The 23,242-nt window shown below is 47.4% G+C and overlaps 1 protein-coding gene across 2 annotated transcripts in view; it reads left to right on the top strand.

Moving 5' to 3' along the window:
• LOC140561456 (E3 ubiquitin-protein ligase SH3RF3-like) overlaps positions 1-23,242 on the top strand; it is a 123,588-nt gene that overhangs the window by 46,061 nt on the left and 54,285 nt on the right. The window lies entirely within an intron of this gene.

The following is a 23,242-nucleotide window of genomic DNA, read 5'->3' on the forward strand; positions in this document are numbered from 1 at the left end:
TGGCCGTACGGCTAGCTGCGGCCGCTTGTGGAGATGTCTCCTCAGGTCTCAGCTGTTTCCTGCCTCCAGCCTGATGTATGATTCATGAATCTCCCGAAGGGTCGCAACCTTCGCTTCGCACCGTCTCTAGATTTCACCAGCTGGCTGCTTTTAAATGATCTATAGATTTTATGTCCCCATCGAGGCGTCTGACGCGTCCACCCTGTTATGGACGACCCTCACAGGTTCGGTAACAACAAAAGCGAGAGAGTGGAGCGGTTCTTCACGGCTGGATGGAGTTTCTGCTGATGTGTCTGAGATTTAGGTCAGTTTTACTGGCAAGTGCAGATTCTTCTACAAAACCTGGAGCTCCAGCTGCACTCTGCATGATGGGGCTTCACTTAGGCCCAGTTTCCCTAAAGCTGCTCATTGTTAAGGTCATATTAACTTAAGAGAGAGGGAGAGAGAGAGTGTTCCGGGGGATGCTTGCTCTACCATTTTATTATATTGTCTTTGTAGTAGAATGCTCCAGGGAACACAACCCGGTGATGATGATGATGATGATGGTAAAATAGTGAATAGAGAATCTGAACTAATCCAGTTCTCTTTAGGGACTACTTTCTGTAGCGGCACTACACCCTGCAGCATGTATCCCTCCACCATTTTAATGATCTGATTTTAAAAGCAGGTTCTAGAGCCGAGCTCTTCTCAGAACTCTGGTAGAACAGTGTCTCAGGCATCAGGCAGCGTCTTCATCACCATTAGGTGAAGAACTTTCTGTGAGGAGCTTTTAGTAGAGCTTCAGACGTCTGCTTCCCCTCACCTCCACTGTAGAACCAGAGCTCTGACTGGGGGAGGTTATCTAGAACCGATCGCTTTGCACCAGACCCCACTCTGAATGGGTTTGTTTACATCTTAACCTTTTAATAATGCAGAGAATTTTGAAAAAAAGGTGGAATTTTTCTTTAAAGTCACTGTATGTAATCTGACACTGATTAGTTCAGGTAACGTGGTTTATTTGATGTATTGTAGCAGTCCTACATGAGTTTCCTTTGAGGTGTGTATGTATGTGTGTGTGTGTGTGTGTGTGTTGGTCTTCATAAATGAATAAAACGCTTTAGAAATTGAGGATAAACTGCTGAGAGAGGCTGCAGGCCACCCATTGAGTGTAATGTGGCGGTGCTGGAGTGCGGTGCTGGAGCGCGGTGCTGAGGGCGCGGTGCTGGAGCGCGGTGCTGGAGCGCGGTGCGGGGGCTGTAACGACACGGCGCTGGGGATAAATATTGCAGCAGATAATTGCGAGATCCTGGCGTGTCTTCCTGCTCTGGGGTTAATTGAATGGGCCGCTGTAAGGCTCTCTGGTCTATAACGTAATTTATGTTTTGGGTAAATGAGTAAATATTATTATATTAAATATTAAATATATATTATATTTATGTATTACTTTTACATAAGTATCTATAAACCCCCCCCTCCCCCCCAACCTCCACTGAAATTCATTGATTTGAAACAGTCCACCACACCCACCCCGAGGCCCCTCCTCCTGTTCCCCTCCTCAGGCCAGGCTGGAGCGCTGATCTGCAGTTTAGGCCGTGGTTTGCTGTTTCTTTAAGAGTACTTTTGACCGCAGGTGGGGTTAAGCAGTTCAGGTCAGGTGTGGAGGATCGTTAACAGTGGTGCTGTGTGAAGCAGGACGGGCGAGCCTCGGAGTGATCGGCCTCCCTGTGGATGAAGCATTTGGCCGAGCTAATTAAAACCGCATCGATTGAGGATTGCTGGCCTGGAGAGTGCAATCGCTTCTGCCAGGGTTGTTAACTTAGAGACACTGCTGTAGGTTATTACTGCAACCCCCTCCACCCCCCAGCCCCCCTACTTCTCATCAGGCGTCCGTAAAGTGTTTGTTCTTGGAGTTTTTAGCTGTTGCTGAGCGCTGGTGTGGAGAACCGGTGATGAACTGCCTCTTGCTGAGAGATCAGGTGTGCAGCTCCGTCTGCGGGAACTCGCTGTTTGTAATCTCAGACTAAAAGGCTGATCCACGCTGAGCGTGAACATCTTAGGTGGAGCTGAGCGTTCTTCAGGAGACTGGAGCTGGGGTTTAGACTCTGACTCTGCAGTAGTTCAGTTCTAGTCTTAGTGCACTGTTCAGTTCTGCTGTGAAACTGAACAGAAAGCCGTCCAATCAGGATGGTTCTCTCTGTGGTATCTGGGCAGATTCAGCTAAACACTGGTAGAACTGAAGGCCATCTCCATTAGGAACCAACCAATCACGGGGAAAAGTGGGCGGGAGTTTGGGTAAAAACCAATGAGCTATTATACAGCATGTGGACAAAAGTATTGGGACACCTGTTCATTCAGTGTTTTTCCTCTGAAATCAAGGCTATTGATAGCTGTCTCTACTGTCCAGAGAAGAAGACTTTCTACTAGATTTTGGAGGTGCATTGCTGTGAGGGTTTGATTGCATTCAGCAAGGTCAGGATTTTAAATGGATGATCACCACCCCACCTCATCATCCTCAACTCATCCCAAAGTACTGGATGGAGCTCCACCTCTATCATTCCAGAGAGCACAGTTCCTCCACTGCTCCACAGCTCCTCAATGCTGGGGGGCTTTATACCCCTCTAACCCAGGCCTGGCATTAGGCAGCATTGAGCCAATAGGGTCATGATGTTGATCTGCTCCAGAGAGTCCTATTCTATTGGCAGTACTTCTTCTCTACAGGGACTAGACAAGCTGTGTGTGCATTTACACATCTGTGTCAGTAATGGGTGCAGCTTAAATTCGCTAAATGCTTCATTAACCGGGGTGTCCACAAACATTTGGACATATAGTGTAGATAACAGGGAGTCATACAGTCTCAGAAACCAGATTACTGTTCAAGAAAACCCCTCCACACAGTTAGAGAGATGTGCAGTTAGCATCATTCTAATTGGTGTATACATGCTTCCATTACTTGTTAGCAACATTAGCCTCGTAGCTCCAGCGTATTTTCAGGGCCTACATTTCTAAAGAGCTTCGGTGGAGCGAGAATGTTTGTGTTTAGCAAATATGAGGAAACTGCACTGATTCCAGAGTCAACCCACCAGCTTTCCTCCGTCACTCGCGCAGGTTTAAAGGGTTGACTGAACTGCAGATGCGAGGGGTTCGCCTTCTCCCCGCTACGCTTTGTGCGGCCTCGGCTGCGCTTGTGTTGTTTGCTTTCGTATTAGCGAGCTCCGCGGCACAAATCCCCCTCGAGCGCCGCACTGCTTTCATAAACAGATACTCGGTTACAGCGCAGCTCTTCTGGAGAACACCTTACCGCTGCTTCATGTGGAAAACATCAGCGGGACGGGGACAGCCGTGGAGGTGGGGTGCACAAATTAGCGAGGACGGTGCACCCAGTGCTGGAGCTCCATTAGCATTATGAAGTAAATCCGTCGCATAAAAACGTAAACACACAAATAGTTTTTCAAGCACTTCAAGAAGCAAATTAGCATAAATATTGCATATGCAAATTCCCCCACAACGACTTAAAAAGTGAGTCGTTTGTCCTCTGGTTAAGCGCTTGTTAAGCGAGTCTGTTTCTGCCTCTGTTTACCTCCACGTACATCCTCCAGACCTCATCTACAGACCAAACAACACTCACTGGCCACTTTATCAGAAACACCTATGTTGTGCGTTTTCACTGGCCAGTTTATTAGAAACCCCCACATTGTGCTTCTTCACTGGTCACTTTATTAGAAACCCCTACCTTGTGCTTCCACTCACTGGCCACTTTATTGGAAACACCCACATTGTGCTTCTTTACTGGCCACTTTATTGGAAACCCCTACCTTGTGCTTTCACTCTCTGGCCACTTTATTAGAAACCCCTACCCTGTGCTTCCACTCACTGGCCACTTTATTAGAAACCCCTACCCTGTGCTTCCACTCACTGGCCACTTTATTGGAAACCCCTACCCTGTGCAGCTGTCAGATTGCTGAGGTGAGCTGGGCTGCTGGTCTGTCGGAGGTGAAGTTGGCCGCTCAGATCTCGGGAAGCGGAGTCTGTGGACGTCTTCCCTCTCTAATGAGTGCGGGCATTAATAACCCAGCAGTGTGTAATCCTTCGGCAGCGCTATCAGGGCAGATGAGTGCCGGGCCAAGAGGACTTCATTTAATACGGTTGATGTTGACTGAGAGCGGCTCCGGAGCCTCGCCGGGCAGCGCTCTCCACCCTCCGGAAAGTTATGAGCGGCTGATTGGCCGTCGGGTCGCGCTGCTTTGCATTAATAGCTTTTCTATTACGGAGGGAAATGAATCTTTCTGCCACGCACCGGCCGGCTTCTATCAGCGCTCCACCAATCCTGCCAGATCAGTAGAGAGAGAGAGAGAGAGAGAGAGAGAGAGAGAGAGAGAGAGAGAGGGAGAGGGAGAGAGGTAGAGAGAGAGAGAGAGGGAGAGAGAGAGAGGGAGAGAGAGAGAGAGGGGGGAGAGAGGGAGAGAGAGAGGATGGGGAAGAGAGGGAGAGAGAGAGGATGGGGGAGAGAGGGAGAGAGAAGGGGAGAGAGAGGGAGAGAGAGAGGATGGGAGAGGATGCGATAGTTGGGGGTAGAGGTGTGAGAAAATGCACACTGCTGCTTCTCGGATGGTGTTTTTGTTACTGCTGATGTTCAGAACTTCTGATTATTCACATTTTTAGATAAAGAGATTTATTTTCTACTATTTTCCAGTTATTCCAGTGATGATATTTCATTTCAAAAGAAAAATAACATTAATAACAACACAAAAAAAGTAAATCAAAGGGAAACTCCACCGGTTTCTCCACCCAGATTTCTCTGTGTAACTCTGTTACAGATGCTCTCAGTCAGAGTCGGGGGTCCGGTGTGAAACTGAGCTTCACTGTAGAGAAACTGACCCACTCTGATCTCTGTACAGTGGAGGTGAATGGAAGCAGGCGTCGGTCACCATGACTACAACAACACAGATACAGCCCATAATTTATCTCCTATCCAAACCCACCAGTGCAGCTACACGAGTCTTCTGAGTTTTATATGGAATGATGATGATGATGATGATGAAGGTAAAATAGTGAATAGAGAATCTGAACTAATGCAGTTTTCTTTAGGGACTACTTTCTGTAGCCGCACTACACCCTGCAGCATGTATCCCTCCACCACTTTAATGATCTGTGATCAAATGTGATCTATTGAGAAGGTTCCCATCGTGCCACTAGAACAGCTCTGACTTGTTGAGGCATGGACTCTACAAAATCTGACCCGGCCATTATCTAGAACGTCACAGTTTGGTTCTAGACAAAGTGTCTCAGATTTTTACGCTTGTTCTTTTTTCCTGCTTCATCACCTTCAAGACCTGACTGTTCACTCACTGCCTGATGTGTAGATCCACCCCTAGTCAGGAGACGCTGGACCCAGATAAACGGTGCTTTTCACTTCAGCTGGTTTTAATGTTATGGCTGATTGGTGTACTCCAGAGCATTAGCATGCTGCTAACTGCAGGCCTCACTCGTCACACGCTCTCCTCAAACCGTGCGGAGGTGTTCAGTAATCTCTGGCAGGCTTGATTATGTGGTTTCTGACACCGTGTGGCTCACTGTTATCTAGAACATGGACTGAAGTACGGATACAATCCGGTACTTGCTGCTGCTCTTTTCAGTGGACGGCTTTAGTCTGTTATGCTGATAAAGGAACAGAGGGGCGCCGTGCGGATCTGAGGAGGCTGCACACGCTTGCGCGTCAACGAGCACAATAAACGCCGGGGATTATGGGATTCAGCGTGGGTGTTGGTACAGATGTATAGCAGAGGCTGTGTGTGTGTGTGTGTGTGTGAGAAAGAACATGTGAAGATGCCAAGCCCAGAACAATGCTCAGTACGGAGAGCCCCCCCACCCCCCCCCAGCAGCCAAAAGCTCTTCTGCCTGGTGAGATAAACAGCGGCGGGGAACAAAGATTCTCAGCCAGAACCGAAATTCAGCGCCGACAGACCCAAAAACCAAGAAGTCGTCACAGAACTCTGATGTTCTAGACGATGACTGGGTCAGAACATCTCCAGAACATCAGGCATCAGGTCTTGTGGGGTGTTCCCAGTATGCAGTGGTCAGTACCTGCGGATTAAGTGCTCCAAGGAAGGACAACCGGTGAACCATGCTGAACCTTGGAGTTCCATGGTGCAGTGGCAGTGGGAATGCTGGTGACGCTGTTCTCCTGCTATAGACGGTTGCTGACCTGGGGTCAGTCTCAGGGATTTGGCCAGGTCTGGAGAGGCCTTGCTCGGCATGCGCTGTTCTCAATCATCCAGAGGAATCCCGCCATCAGCTGCTGCATTATTCACAACCGGTCATCGGATCTGGGTTGGGAAGCGCTCAAAACACACACACACACACACACACACACACACACACAGGCATGAGCTGTGACGAGCAAACACCAGCAAAACACACATGTGAATCCTCACGGCTGCAAAGAAACCTCACAGGTCAGGCTCACGGTCAGTTTAGGGTTACTGTCTGTACTATAGACCAGTGTCACACAGCACTGCAGGGGTGTTTAGTGTGGAACCCTGAGAACCTTCTAGATGTTCAGAGAACACCTAAAGATGGGAATTACAAAGCTCCATCTCTGTAGGTGTAGCTGAGTGTTCTTCAGTGGAAGGGTTGCAAGGGTTAAATTAATGTAGTCCATTAGGTTCTAGATAGGCTGTGAGTGTGAGCAGAGTAAATGTCGCTGTAGTCCACCTGAAGGTTCTAGACAGGCTGTGCGTGTTGGCACTAGTGTGAGCAGAATAAACATTACTCCAGTGTTTCTAGAGGTTCTAGATATGAGGTGAATGTGAACGCCAGTTGCTGGCCCAGTCATTGGGAGGTTTGTAGGTGATGCCACAGCCATCCGTCAGTGACTGGGAGTCCCAGAGAGCAAAGCTGTGGTGTGGTTTTAGGAAGAGAGGGTGGTGGTGGTCTTCTGCTAGTAGAGAATTCACCATAGAGAAGGTAATGACTGCTGAGTGGCAATAGTAGGGGTCCAAGCACTAGGCGCATCATAGAGCCCGATATGAGCATTGTGGTATAATGGAGCAGGTACCCATTGGACGAGTACCACGTGAACCCCACAGCTGGGCCATATCTCCAGGCCGCTTTGAGCCTGAGTGAGCGTAAAGCATTTGGCTGTAATGCGCTTGGCCCGAACTCTCCCTCAGATCAATCCTGCGGTTCTCGGACAGTGGCCGAGGAATTACAGCTCGCTGTGGCCGAAGCTGCTGCCAACATCCCGCTCTCATCCCGCCTCCGTCCAACCACAGTAAAACCCTCATCGCGCGCTATCGATTGGGCAGCGCGAGTTTGTTTGCTTTGGTTTGGAATGTTGTTTTTGGGCTTTGGAAGCCGTGCCATCTGTCTCCGGAGTGCTCCGAGGGCTGCGGAATACTTCAGAGGGGACGAGGAGCTGTTTCACGGCGTCAGGCCGCAGTCTTCTCCGTCCATACGACAGCAGGAGAACGTTACTGTTGATTAGGTTCTGTACGTCTGAATAAAATCCACAGCATTAAAGGAACAGTTCAGAGCAAATGTAAACCCCGAATGTAGCCAGTCAGGCACAATACACGCTATATGGACAAATGTTTGTGGACACCCCTTCTAATAAATGTGTTTGGCTGCTTCAAGTTGTACCCAAGTACTGCCAATAGAATAGGACTCTCTGGAGCAGATCAACATCATGACCCTATCAGCACCATGCTGCCTAATAATGCCAGGCGTGGGCTAGAGGGGTATAATAAAGCCCCCCAGCATTGAGGAGTCTGGAATGATGAGGTTGGTGTGGCGCAATAGATAACACCACCACCTGCCTTTGAGTTACAACAACACCATGTGGGCGACCAGGGTTCGATTCCCGGTCTGGGTGACTATGCTGCGCTACACCAATAAGAGTCCCTGGTCAAGACTCCTAACACTACACTGACCCTCCTCTGTAATACGAGTAACCATGTAAGTCGCTCTGGATAAGAGCGTCTGCTAAATGCTGTAAATGTAAATGTGTGGTGAACATCCATCCAACATCCTGACCTCACTAGTGCTCTTGTTGCTGGATGCAATCAAATCCTCACAGCAATGCTCCTCCTCCAGAATCTAGTAGAAAGTCTCCTTCTCTGGACAGTAGAGACAGGTACTCCAACAGAAGCAGGATCAGCTCTTGATTTAAGAAAAAAAGAGAATGAGCAGGTGTCCCAATACTTTTGTCCACATAGTGCATGTTTGGTGTCTGGAATTTTAGCACTGCAGCTTTTGAGCCTAATGTCGCTAATAAGTAATGGAAGCCAAAACCCCACCCACCGATTAACACACACACACACACTTGCCTCAAACCGTGTCGAGCTGTTAAGTGATCTCAAGAGCAGCACTTCTGAAGCTATGAGTCACATGGAGAGAGGCACGTTTGGAGAGAAGCTGTGATTACAGGCCTTATAGAGTAAATATAGCAGCGTTAAAAAAGGCCCTGATTTTTACTGGCTAAGCTGAACTAATTAATTAGCCAGATGTGCGCCATATGTGCGAGCCTGCATCCACAATAATAGCAAAACTATCAACTGCTTGATGTCAGGATGCACGTTTGGCTCAGATGTTCAGGTAAGAGCGCAAAGCCGAGGCTCACGGCGGACTCTGTAGCTTCAGGTAGTTCCTCTGTAGTTCTCCGGTCTCCAAACAACTGCCTGCAATAAGAAACCCAGACTAGACGAGAGCAGCGAGGCTGGCTTCAGAACCTCGCCGGTTTGCAGAGAGCTCTCAGTGCCGTAACGCAGACCTGCTGTCACGCTGAGCTTTGCTCGGAGATTCTGGGCTCTGCTCCAGTTTGAAAACTGCTCCTCTCCTCCTGTCATCAGTAAACCCACAGCTGTGGAGCCAAACGGAACAGCGCAGGCTCGTACGGGTGAAACCTCAGCTTTATTCCTCCACTGGGCTCTCGGACAGAGCTTAAAATATTTGTCCAATATTGAGACAGAATTTCACAGATGTTCATCAGATTTGGGGCGGGTTTAAAATGTTATGTTCTGCTTTTTTTTTTAAATGCTGGAATCTGTCCTGTTATGGGTGGCAACAACGTTTTTGAGAGTCGCATTCAGACTGAATTTGTTGGGCCACAATCTGATTTAGACTGAATTTGTTGGGTCACAGTCTGATTCAGAAGGAATTTGTTGGGTCACAGTCTGATTCAGATGGAATTTGTTGGGTCACAGTCTGATTCAGAAGGAATTTGTTGGGTCACAGTCTGATTCAGATGGAATTTGTTGGGCCACAGTCTGATTCAGAAGGAATTTGTTGGGTCACAGTCTGATTCAGAAGGAATTTGTTGGGTCACAGTCTGATTCAGATGGAATTTGTTGGGCCACAATCGGATTCTGACGGAATTTGTTGGGTCACAATCGGATTCTGACGGAATTTGTTGGGTCACAGTCTGATTCAGACGGAATTTGTTGGACTACAGACTGAATTTGTTGGGTCACAGTCTGATTCATACTAAATTTGTTGGGTCACAGTCGGATTCAGAAGGAATTTGTTGGGTCGCAGTCTGATTCAGATGGAATTTGTTGGACTACAGACTGAATTTGTTGGGTCACAGTCTGATTCAGGTGGAATTTGTTGGGCTACAGTTTGTTGCATGTAAACCCACCTCTATGCTGCTGATTTCATGCTCTCAGCTCTCAGCAGGTTCTAATCTTTGCGTCGAGGCTTGTCGAAATGGCTGCAGTTAATTCTTTAAAGATGTTCCTCACAATGGGTGTGACATTTATGAAAAGGTCAGGCTTTATGGCCTCCTGGACAGGTCTGCAGTTCAGTCTGCTAATTGCCAGCTGCTTTATTAACAGCACTAATGGAGGGAAAGCGACCTGCCTGTTTACTGGCACCCAATCAAAATTAATGGCCAAATGCTGAATAATCAGCTTCTGGCATCAGGAATCACCATGTGTAACAGTTCTGTTTCTGCGGATTAAACAAAGTAGTGCCATGTTGGAGATGCACAAACCGGTCGTCTGTCCCGTTAACAGGAAACACACGTGCTCTTAGCCTAGATATCAATGTTTTAGATTCTTTAGGTGTCCAAAGGGGCTGTTCTTTGCTGGACTTGGACTCTGTGTTAGGTCTTTGGGGTTGGACTCTGTGTTAGGGCATTGGGGTTGGACTCTGTGTTGGGTCTTTGGGGTTGGACTCTGTGTTGGGGCATTGGGGTTGGACTCTGTGTTGGTGCATTGGGGTTGGACTCTGTGTTAGGGCATTGGGGTTGGACTCTGTGTTGAGTCATTGGGGTTGGACTCCGTGTTGGGGCATTGGGGTTGGACTCTGTGTTGGTGCATTGGGGTTGGACTCTGTGTTGGGTCTTTGGGGTTGGACTCTGTGTTGGGGCATTGGGGTTGGACTCTGTGTTGGGGCATTGGGGTTGGACTCTGTGTTGGTGCATTGGGGTTGGACTCTGTGTTAGGGCATTGGGGTTGGACTCTGTGTTGAGTCATTGGGGTTGGACTCCGTGTTGGGGCATTGGGGTTGGACTCTGTGTTGGTGCATTGGGGTTGGACTCTGTGTTGGGTCTTTGGGGTTGGACTCTGTGTTGGGGCATTGGGGTTGGACTCTGTGTTAGGTCTTTGGGGTTGGACTCTGTGTTAGGGCATTGGGGTTGGACTCTGTGTTGAGTCATTGGGGTTGGACTCTGTGTTAGGTCATTGGGTTTGGGTGGTTTTTGGGTTTCGGGTATTGAAGGTGAAGCTGTGAGAAAGGTTTCCTTGGAGCAGTGCCATATAAGAACCGAATCTGATTCTCTAAGATTGACGGTTCTGTAAAATATTGGATTTGAAATCACCCAGTTGAAACCTTCTGTAAGGAACCAGATGTGGTTCTTTTCTGGCATCGCTTGAAGGATATTTTTTTGTAGTTTATTATTAAAGGTTTGTGGTTCTGGGGTCCGCCTGTTGTGTTGGGATGCGTTCATCTGGCCTGTGTTGAGTTGTTGGAGTGGTGGAATGGCTTCGTTTGGCCACTGTGTTGGGTCGTTGGATTTAGCTGGATGTTGGGCTGTCTGGGTTTATGTTCAAACAGAACACTGGCAATCTCTCCCAGCCATAAATCCTCTTTTGTGCCTCTCTCCAGATTATTCCACAGCCATTGGTTTGGAACATAAAAAGTAGAGCCCTCGTTCTGTTCTCCTTCAGGAATGCATCTCTATCTGAATACGCTCATAAAATCCGAGCCCAGTTTGGAAAGGAGCTGCTCTAATTGGTTGAGCAGAGGTTGTGGGATTGTTTGGGCCCTGATGGCTCTTCAGCTCAGATCATCTGCAGCTAGAGAGAGAGGGACAGTGGTGCAGATAAAGATGTGCTGCAGTTTAGGGGGGGTTATATATTTGAATGGTGAGTTTCAGCGTCCAGCCTGTTCATACGCTCTTCTTCAAAAGAAGCTGTGTTGGGTTATTGTGTGTTGGGTTGCTGTGGTTGCACTCTGCTTTGGGTTATTGGGTCTAGACTATGTGTTGCATTATTGGTTCTGGACTAGATTACTGGGATTATACTGCATCTGGTTATTGGTTTGTGTTGGGTAATTGTGTTTTGGGTTATTGGGTCTAGACTTTGTGTTGGGTTATTGGGTTTGTGTTGGGTAACTGGGTTATTGGGTTTAGACTCTGTTGGGTTTTGGGTCTGGATTAGGTGTTGCATTATTGGGTCTGGACTTTGTGTTGGGTCACTGGGATTGTTTTCCATCTGGTTATTGGGTTTGTGTTGGGTAATTGTGTTTTGGGTTATTGGGTCTAGGCTATGTGTTGGGTTATTGGTTTGTTTTGGGTAATTGTGTTTTGGGTTATTGGGTCTAGACTATGTGTTGGGTTATTGGTTTGTTTTGGGTAATTGTGTTTTGGGTTATTGGGTCTAGACTATGTGTTGGGTTATTGGTTTGTTTTGGGTAATTGTGTTTTGGGTTAATGGGTCTAGGCTATGTGTTGGGTTATTGGTTTGTTTTGGGTAATTGTGTTTTGGGTTATTGGGTCTAGGCTATGTGTTGGGTTATTGGTTTGTTTTGGGTAATTGTGTTTTGGGTTAATGGGTCTAGGCTATGTGTTGGGTTATTGGTTTGTTTTGGGTAATTGTGTTTTGGGTTAATGGGTCTAGACTATGTGTTGGGTTATTGGTTTGTTTTGGGTTATTGGGTCTAGGCTATGTGTTGGGTTATTGGTTTGTTTTGGGTAATTGTGTTTTGGGTTATTGGGTCTAGGCTATGTGTTGGGTTATTGGTTTGTTTTGGGTAATTGTGTTTTGGGTTATTGGGTCTAGGCTATGTGTTGGGTTATTGGTTTGTTTTGGGTTATTGGGTCTAGGCTATGTGTTGGGTTATTGGTTTGTGTTGGGTAATTGTGTTTTGGGTTAATGGGTCTAGGCTATGTGTTGGGTTATTGGTTTGTTTTGGGTAATTGTGTTTTGGGTTAATGGGTCTAGGCTATGTGTTGGGTTATTGGTTTGTTTTGGGTTATTGGGTCTAGGCTATGTGTTGGGTTATTGGTTTGTTTTGGGTAATTGTGTTTTGGGTTAATGGGTCTAGGCTATGTGTTGCGCTATTGGATTTGTGTTGGGTAACTGTTTCAGTTGTGTTTTGGGTTAATGGGTTTAGACTCTGTTGGGTTTTTGGTCTGGACTATGTGTTGCATTATAGGGTCTGGGCTTTGTTGGGTTACTGGTATTGTTCTCCATCTGGGTATTAGGTTTGTGTTGGGTAATTGTGGTTTGGGTTGGGTAATTGGGTTGGGGCTGTGTTTATTGGGTTTGGACCCTATTGGGTTATTGAGTGTGTTAGGTTATTGGGTTTATGCTCTGGATCTGGTTACTGTGCGGATTTAGGCCTGCAGTTAGCGTCATGCTATTTGGTTTGTGCAAGCTCGTAGCTCCAGTCTAGCTTTTTTGCTGAATGGTTGCTCAGATATGGAGTGTTGGGGCTGTGAATAGGTGGCTGAGGTGTGGTGTGGACCTGACGGATGATCAGCACGACTCAGAGCTACAAGAGCAACCCCATGGGCTTTCATCGCCTCTCCACTCACTGCACCTCTCGCTCAGGTGTGTGTGTGTGTGTGTGTGTGTGTGTGTGTGTGTGTGTGTGTGTGTGTGTGTGTGTGTTCGCACCTCTCTGAATGCTTTTACTGCCTTCAGCACAGTAATGGATTCACTCACTTAAAAGAACCGAGGTGGGCGTGTTCCAGCGCTGTTCTGATCGATCTCCAGATGGAATATCAGGATTAATGAGGTTCTGATCCAGGTTTTTGTCCCTTATCTTGATCTTGAATCATATTAAGTGTCTGATTAGTAAAGGGAAGACATGCTGCCCTTAAAAAAACCTTCAAAATGAAGGTGCTACAGAGTGCTTTTTTTTAGAGTGATGTCATAGCAGAACCACTTTTCGTTCCGTAAAGAACCATGTTTGTAAGAGATGTGAAGAACCTTTTAATGATTTGGAGAAAAGTCCCACCCCCAGTATCAGCAGCTCTCCCGCCCACTAAGAATGTTTGAAAAAGGCATATTGGGGGATCAGTGATGAGTGTGCGGAGGCGGGGCTTAGGGAGGACTGAGCAGGGGCGAACAGAGCCAATCAGAGTACGGCGCTGTGACCAGCAGCGTTAACATTTGGTAGGTCATCCCCCACACTACATAATATAGGGAAAAGCCTTCTCATTTAATCATCAGTTGAAGACGTGAGGTTACAGGCACACAACTGGGTTTGCACCACTAGGGGGCGCACTCATTAAAAACAGCAAATAGCAGGGTCATTTTTGTTGTTGTTGTTGTTGTTGTTGTTGTTAAACAAATGCAAATATGCTCTTTCCTATATTAGCGATAGTGGGGTTCCTGGGTGGCCCAACTGTCTAAGCGTTTGTGCTATTGGCGATGCCCCAGCCAATCACAGTGTTAAATGGCTAGTACTTTCCTCCAAGCTCCTTAATAAGCTGTCCATTGATGTTGCACTAGCGGTATGGTTGCTAGGTGTCTGGACAGTGCAGTTTTGCTGTGTTTGGTTGGGCTGAGGCTCCACTTACCTGTCTAGATTTGCCATGGCAACCCGTGATAGCAGAATAAAAAAAATGCAACAGCTCGCTTTCACATTCCAGCTCCATGTTAGCATCATGTGATAACTACACAGTAGTAATTCGCAGAACTCCAGCACCAAGCAGTTCCGATCCATTCAGATATGTCCGTATTAGCCAATAGTTCAGCTCTCGAACAGCTGGAGAGAGGCTAAGCTAATGATAAAAGCACTGCAGAAGATTATTTGAGGGCCCCTGCAACGAAATCGACCTTATCGGCAGCCCTAATTGCCAATAACTCCCGGCCTGCGTTTCAACAGGTCGTAATGGAGTGTTAAATGAATGCAGCTCGGGGCTAAGTACACATATGGCTTGTTAATTGAACATGAGGCTCGCTCGCGAAACACTCGCGTACACGCAACTCTGCAATTAGGGAGGTGACGTATGGCCGCGCCGCCACCGAGAGAGGTGTTCGGATCAGCTCGTTATTCTCCACGAGATTCTTCCTTTTTTTTTCTCTCGAACCCGCGAGCGCCGGGGTGAAGCGGAGCTGACAGACTGCCCTTAATTACGGGAACGTCGCACGCAAATGCTAATGGGCTTTCAGAAGCTGGAGGAGGACCACGGGACGGGGCCTTGGTGCAGCCTCAGACGGTTCCCGCTGGTGGGAGCGTACAGAGCCGGCCTGAGGTCTTATAGAGGCTGGCATGACCCTGTGGCTCAGTGGTTAAAGCTCAGAGTCATTGATCACAGGGTTGTGGGTTCCAAACCCCATATTTGCTGAGCCGCTATCATTAGGTGCTTAAGTAAGGCCCTTCCTGCTCCAGGGATGCTGTGGCGATCACAAGGCTGTGGGTTCGATATCCATGGTTGCTTAGCTGCCACTCTTGGGCCCTTGAGCAAGACCCTTAACCCTCTCTGCTACAGGGGGCGCCACTGCATTGCTGGATTGCTTTTTAAATGAAGCACAATACAACACAGCCAATCTCAACCGAGCACTTTCACACAAAGTGGCCAAATGTTTGTGGACGCTTGCTTATCTATGCCCCATCTTTGCAGCAGCCTCTACTCTTCTGGGACGACTTGTTCCTAAGAACAAACATTGCTGAGAGGAGGATTTGATTGCATTCTGCCCCACAAGAGCAGGAGAGAGAGCTTTAGTGAGGTCAGGTATTGATGTGAGATGATTAGTTCTGCCACTCCAACTCGATGCAGAAGTATCGATGAAGCTCCATCCATCACTCCAGAGAAGCCCACAGCCCAAAACTGGGGGGCTTTATACCCCTCTAGTCCACTCAGCATTGTGTGTGTGTGTGTGTGTGTGTACTTTTGCCTAACTGTCACTTTAAGCATGAGTTCAGCTGGACACTCTAAATGGACAGCAGATGAGCAGATGAGTCAGTGTCATGGTCTTCTCACATGATCGTCAGTCAGTGATGCCCGCAGTTTGCAGTGCTAGTGTGAATGATGCTATTGTCCAGTGATTGGTCATTGTGTGTGATGAAGCTGGCCCTGATTTTCATCACAGTGCTATGTTGATCGCTGCAGTTGTGTTTTAAGGCTCTCAGCGCATATATATAATATATACACACACACCACGCCGTTCCCAGAGCCAATCACATTAACCGCCATGACGTCCATAAACAGAGCACCGCACAATAGCCTTCAGAAAAGCCAATTGTCAACTATTTACCACGTAACTCCGAGTGAGAGCTGAGCTCAGTCAGAGTCGGGGGTCCGGTGTGAAACTGAGCTTCACTGTAGAGAAACTGACCCACTCTGATCTCTGTACAGTGGAGGTGAATGGAAGCAGGTGTCAGTCGCCATGACTACAACAACAGATACAGCCCATAATTTATCTCCTATCCAAACCCACCAGTGCAGCTACACGAGTCTTCTGAGTTTTATATGGAATGATGATGATGATGATGATGATGGTGGTGGTAAAATAGTGAATAGAGAATCTCAACTAATAGGGACTCAACTTTAGGGACTACTTTCTGTAGCTGCACTACACCCTGCAGCATGTATCCCTCCACCATTTTAATGATCTGATTTTAAAAGCAGGTTCTAGAGCCAAGCTCTTCTCAGAACTCTGGTAGAACCGTGTCTCAGGCATCAGGCAGTGGAAAGGTGTTATTCGCCCGGCCTGCTTTCAGAATGAGCGTGGCCAATCACGACAAAGGTTTTGAGGAAATGTGAGATATGAGTACTTTAATGAGGAGCTGGACTGAAACCAGGTTGGACGTCCGTAAAGTTTCATTCTCTGCACCATCTCATTCCCCAGTGACCCACACATCTCGCTCGCCCAGTGAGAACCGTCACTGTGTGGAGCTGTGAGATGCGGGATGATGTTTATTCCCCACTCCGTAAATATTTGAGCTTCCCTCATCCGTGGAGACGCAGAAGGTCAGTGAAACCAAAGGCGTGTGAGGAAGCCCCGTCTGGTCTGCGCCGCTGCTTATATGTGTTTATTGCGTGTAGCATCCTGACCCCCGACAACCTCGCCCACACTGCTCAACCTTGAGGTGAGGTGAAGCCACAGAGCCGCTCACAAGTGCTGGACGTGGAGTCATCAGGTCCAGCAAGCGCCAGAAGATCACGCTGACGCTAATGCCAATAGCTCAAGGTGGACAGCGCCACCTAGTGTAGGTCATATTGAATTGAGTAACAGCACAGCATCTTCAGCTCCAACAGAGTTGCGATACTGCGACCAGGCTCTGTTTATTTCAGTGCTGTTATACACTACAGAGACAAAAGTATTGGGACACCTGCTCATTCAGTGTTTCGTCTAAAATCAAGAGTATAAAAAGAGCTGATCCTGCTTCTGTTGGAGTAACTGTCTCTACTGTCCAGAGAAGAAGACTTTCTACTAGATTCTGGAGGAGAAGCATTGCTGTGAGGATTTGATTGCATTCAGTGACATCAGCATTAGTGAGGTCAGAATGTTGGATGGTCGCCACCCCACCTCTTCATCCTCAACTCATCACTGGCATCAGGATGGTGACAGTGGTTGATGGGTGATGTGTCTACTCTACTCCAGAGAGTCCTATTCTATTGGCAATACATCTTTACACAAGCTGTGTGTGTGTGTGTGTGTGTGTGTGTGTGTGTGCGTTTGCACATCTCTTGATTTGTTCTCTCCTGTTTCTTACAGTATATCTCTTCACCCGTGATTAATAGTCTGGGCCAGGCCGCTCTCTGAAAGCGGGATGAAACATGTCCCCCCTCGGCGGTGTCCTCCAGGTAGACCCAGTTTTCCGAGGGCGCGTTTATTTGGTCAAGGACGCGAGAAGGTGACGCTCGGACTGGACGTTGAGTAATCTACCGGTGTCAGGTTCTCACCGGTGGGCTGGTATTTGCATCAGAATGGCACAGAAAGACGCAGTGGGGTGTTTTAGGGTTTATATGATAAATATACCCCAATAATTGTTTACTCGTGTGTTAGTACCGTCCTGCCAGTCATGGTGCATTGTAGCACACTCATGGACCTCCATACACATAGTCAAGACCTGGACTGCATGAGTTTGACCCAAATTGTTTGCATTGTTGTGGATAATTGGAAAGCCCATAATCAGAAGTCAGCAGGATATTCGTTTAGCACACTGGGCTGTTCTCCCAAGCTCCTGTGTCCTGAACACAGCCAACAAACGAGATATTGTGGAGGCCTAGAAAGGAGCTCTGTTGGCCTCACATGGTTACATCCCGGGCTGTTTTACACCCTATAGCTCGTTACTCGGTAAGGACAGTCAGTGCAGTGCAGACGAGTTGAGGGTTAATGTGGGAGTGTATTATACAGCATGTGCCACTGTACTGCTTCATCTGATTTATATTATTAATATTATTATTCATATATGATTTTTAACCCCTTAAAATCCCAGGATTCACCGGCGAGCCGAACGTAATAGAAGTTTGTGATAACACCAGAGAAGTCCCTGTAGTTACTGAGTAATACACCTTAGTGTGTGTGATGAGCTTTAAGGGGTTAATACTGGATTCTCGTCCTGTAATTTTCCACATATTGGCACCATTTCAACTCCAGACTGTTCAGCTTTTTACATCCAGATGATGCGTAATTCTGTTGGTGTGAAATTAGTGTAGAATTTATTCAGTCCGTGGCCTGTCGTAAACCACTGTTTGAGCTTAGTGTAAGTGGCAATGATAGGGGTCCAAGCACTGTACGTCGTCCAGTATAGCACAAATAATGTTTATAATTATTGATAACAGACGCTGGTTCTCAAGAGCAGATCTCTGAACCGAATTTAAAGTTTTTCTCCAGTTTTCTCCAAGGACCGAGGAGGCGGGACCTCGCTTCAGGGGTTTGGTTTCTGAACATCACCTTCTCACTGCTCATGAGTTTCTGTGTCTGTAGTTATTGAGTGTGACCCTCAGGGAGAGAGATGGGAATGAGACGGAGGGAGGGATGGAGGGAGGGAGGGGGAGGTCAGGACATGGGAAGGTTAGAGAAAGAGCACAGAGTGGTTTGGGCGTCCCGCAGTGGGACCGGGTGTGAAAAATGAAGTCATTTTCAGCCCCAGCGTTTTCAGTCCCCTCCCTGACCTTCAGTATCAGATACCTCTCTTCCCTCTCCAGGGTAGTTAGAAGAATGCCTTGTGTCCCCTGTCCCGTCCCCTCCCGTCCCCTCCCGCCTCCTGTCCCCTCCCTGCTGTTTAATCTGTGCGCTCTGTTCTGCAGTTATAGGGATCATATCACTGAATCACCCTCACTATCCTATAATCCACATCCAGGACATCCATCATGGTCACAACTCCGTTACCCTATAGCAGCTCCATCCATTCAGTCTACAGCAGTTTAGCCCCACCCATTCAGCCTGTAGCAGTTTAGCCCCACCCATTTAACCTAAAGCACTTTAGCCCCACCCACTCAGACTACAGCACTTTAGCCCCACCCATTTAACCTAAAGCACTTTAGCCCCACCCACTCAGACTACAGCACTTTAGCCCTACCTATTTAGCCTATAGCACTTCAGCCCCACCCATTTAACCTATTGCACTTTAGCCCCACCCATTTAACCTAAAACACTTTAGCCCCACCCACTCAGGCTATGGCACTTTAGCCCCACCCATTCAACCTAAAAAAAATGGATTATTATTTTGAATAATAACAACAATAATAATAATATATTAATTATTCATATAATCGTAATTAATAATAGGGGGTTAATTATATATGTTCATCATGGTTGTGTATGTTGTGTATTATACTGTATATCCTGTATTTAATTTTTCATGCTTTATTTTAACTCTAAAAATAAGAAATTAAAAATAGAATAATTTAGTGAACTGGGCTTCGCCTGTGCGGTCCTCATGAGCTGAAGTGTCAGTGCCCCTGAGCGCCCCCCGCGTGCCCACCGGAGGCCGGCGATAATTGGTGCGTCGACGCGTTCACGGCTGTCATCATTCATAACGCTCGGCTGACGAGTCGCGGCGGACGGTTCCGCTCCAGACTCCGTAAATTGCAGCGCTGGCGTCCCGAGTGTGTGCTGCAGAGGGCCTGAGCTCACACTGAAGGAATGTGTGTGTGTGTGTGTGTGTGTGTGTGTGTGTGTGTGTGTGTAATTAAGAGCAGTGTGCACGTTGGCGTTAGCAGGCTGGCCTTTTCCCCACTCGGGTTGTAAATCACTTTTAGGAACTCAGAGCTGCATGAAAGTGAAGGAAGGCAGAAAGACGCTGCTGAACCGTACAGTCAGTCCAGCTGCTGGACTACAGCAGTTTAGCCCCACCCCTTCAGCCTGTTAAGCCCCACCCCTTTAACCTACAGCAGTTTAGTCCCACCCCTTCAGCCTACATCAGTTTAGCCCCATCCATTCAGCCTGTTAAGCCCCACCCATCCAGCATACAGCGGTTCAGTCCCACCCGTTCAACCTACAGCGGTTTAGCCCCACCCATTTAGGTTTTTGCATAAAATTGTTTCCTGGTAAATATTTTTCTTTTGCTTTTATTGTTTGTATAATATTTTTATATTTTGTAAAAAAAACCTTGTTTTAATAAAGTTAAATCACGCCAGTTGTTGCCGTCGGTGTCGGACATTTTATTTTTATCAAAGAAATGGAGGGGTTTGCCCTGGGCACTGTACAACCTAGAACCGCCACTGGCTGCAGTATCACAGTTGGAGAGCCCACCTGCAGCTCTGCTGGCTCTGCTGGGGAGAGTGAAGGATAGTAGATGAACGGTATCCGAGCACTGAGCCTCCTCATTACTGCGCTCACAGCCAGGTCTCTTTATCCCATTTCTTGAAATCCGCTTTAACGCCGTTAATCCGACGTGGGAATCGCAGTGTGGAGTTTACACCAGCGCTGGAGTGGTCGGATAACTGCCCAAATCAGATAATGATGTAAACACACCCTGCACACCCAAACCCTCGCACACTCTCCTCAAACCACGTGGAGGTGTTCAGTAATCTCTAACAGACTCGACTGTGTGGTTTCTGTGTGGTTATCTAGAACGTGGCTAACTGGTGGGTAGAATCTGCAGTGCGGTTCTCTTCAGTCTAAAACCAAGGAAGCAGCAAACAGGATCGGACTGGGGGCCAAAGTTCATCACTGTCACTTTAATCCTTTCTGTAGTTTCTCTGTGAAAACAGTGCACCCCCCCAGTACACACACACACACACACACACACACACACACTCAGCTGGGGAATCCGCAGGTTCTGCGCCAGCATTCCACACGCTGATGTTTTCCAGCTGTTCGCTAAGAGCGATGGACTGTGGCAGGACCAAGACTGTGTGTGTGTGTGTGTGTGTGTGTGTGTGTGTGTGTGTGTGTGTGTGTGTGTGTGTGTGTGTTCACCCCCATTAAAAAGTTCATACTGGATATTAATGTTATTAGAGCTTCATACTGGATATTAATGTCATTACAGCTTCATACTGGATATTAATGCTATTAGAGCTTCATACTGGATATTAATGCTATTAGAGCTTCATACTGGATATTAATGTCATTACAGCTTCATACTGGATATTAATGCTATTAGAACTTCATACTGGATATTAACGTTATTAGAGCTTCATACTGGATATTAATGCTATTAGAACTTCATACTGGATATTAACGTTATTAGAGCTTCATACTGGATATTAATGTTATTAGAGCTTCATACTGGATATTAATGTCATTACAGCTTCATACTGGATATTAATGCTATTAGAACTTCATACTGGATATTAATGTTATTAGAGCTTCATACTGGATATTAATTATGGTGTGTGTGTGTGGAGGTGTCCCAGCTTCGGTGGTCCAGACTCCCCCAGGAAATAAGTCATTCATCTAGCACAGCAGGACAGAGCAGGGCCTGCTGGGAACTCTCGGCATGTCCAGAAAGACCCGGCCTCCTGGGAGCCGAGCGCTGCCAACTAACGTTTTAATGAGGGAGAGCACGGCATTGTGGGAGAAAACCTGCCATCACTTTTTGTCTCCACTGGTCCTGCAGACCTTCTGACTGAACTGGAAAACTGCCTTTCCTTCCTGCAGAGTGTCGCTAGCTGTGGCCGAGGCTGAACTAATAGCCCTGCTGACCCACTGAGACTCGCTGGGCCTAATTAGCTGTTTACAGCGGCCAGTAATCACTCCTAACTGTGCGTGACTGCCGTGCTGCGTTCGCCAACATCTAGTTCGTGGGTTTACTTAGGAGTCTGGACCTTGTTTTACCAACATCCCATATTTTACTGATCTTAGAAAAAAATACAAAAGGGACAGATACACTATATGGACAAAAGTATTGGGACGGCTGCTTATTAAAAAGAGCTGATCCTGCTTGTGTTGGAGTAACTGTCTCTACTGTCCAGAGAAGAAGACTTTCTACTAGATTCTGGAGGAGCAGCTGGGTCAAGGAGTCAACCAACTGGGTCAAGTTGCTCATGCTGGTAGATCAGCTAGTCCATCATGCTGGATAAGAGCTAGGCTGGTCAACTTGGCTAACCAGTTTTTGCCTGGATGACCAGCTTTTTCACCTTGACCATCAAAGATCAGCTTAAACCAAGGGTGGTATACGAGGGCTGGAGTAACCTTCTAAACCTGCCAATTAACAGGTGAGTTTAACCAGGTGTGCTTGAGCTGGAAAAGCCCACCCCTGGAATCCGGCCCACCCCTGGGATTGCCCACCCCTTAGACCATCTGAAACTAGCTACCAGCAGAAGCAGGCAGCCTGTGAACAGCAGGAGTCTAAAATCACAGATTCCTACAGAGGTACATGTTAGGAAATGTGCTGATCCTAGAAGTTCTAGATATTATTCTGAGCTGGTGTGAAATCTAAAGCGCATCTCTCTGGGCCGGCGTAAAACAGCCCGTAGCCGACCGTAGCCGACCCTGCTTCACTGGGCTCAGCAGTGTGTGATATTTCAGTAGCGCTCCTATCTGACTGGAAGAGATTAGCTCGTGAACCGTCCCGCTGTTTGTCACGGCAGCTTTGTTCAGAGACGCCTCTCACGGATGAACCAGAGGAGTTTCTTTGCTCGGCTCTGATGAGCAGATATGGATCAGATCGTGAGGAGACGCTGTAGAGAAGCACACAATGCTACACTGTTGACTGATGTGCTACTTAGCTAGCATCCTCTACTCTTTCAGATTTGATGTGGAGGAGTGTGAATGCACACATACACAGCTTACTTAGTCCCTGTAGAGAAGAAGTACTGCCAATAGAATAGGACTATAAACATGAACCTATTGGCATGCATGCTGGGCTAGTAGAGGGGTACAAAGCCCTCCAGCATTGAGGAGCTGTGGAGCAGTGGAAGAGCTGTGTTCTCTGGAGTGATGGTGGTGGAGCTCCATCCAGTACTTTTTTTTTGGCATGAGTTGGAGATGGTGAGGCGGGGTGGTGATCATCATAATCATCCAACATCCTAACCTCTTGCAATCAAATCCTCACAGCAATGCTCCTCCTCCAGAATCTAGTAGAAAGTCTTCTTCTCTGGACAGTAGAGACAGTTACTCCAACAGAAGCAGGATCAGCTCTTTAATACCCTTGATTTCAGAAGAAACACTGAATGAGCAGGTGTCCCAATACTTTTGTCCAAATAGTGTACCTCGGCTAATCACACCACTATAGACCGTACTGCAGCGCCGCAGCAGTTCTGAATCTGCGCTAATCCCCTCAATGTTGTCCCGGTGACGGTGAATCCAGAAAGGTCAAATGTCGGCGGAGAATGCGGCGGTCCCGGTTAAACGGATTCCTGCAGCATTAGCCAGAGAGCCGTAGCCGCGGGAAATGTGGAAATCGGCCCAGTCAA

This window comes from Salminus brasiliensis, chromosome 8, assembly GCF_030463535.1.
Source record: "Salminus brasiliensis chromosome 8, fSalBra1.hap2, whole genome shotgun sequence".
Lineage (NCBI taxonomy): Eukaryota > Metazoa > Chordata > Actinopteri > Characiformes > Bryconidae > Salminus > Salminus brasiliensis.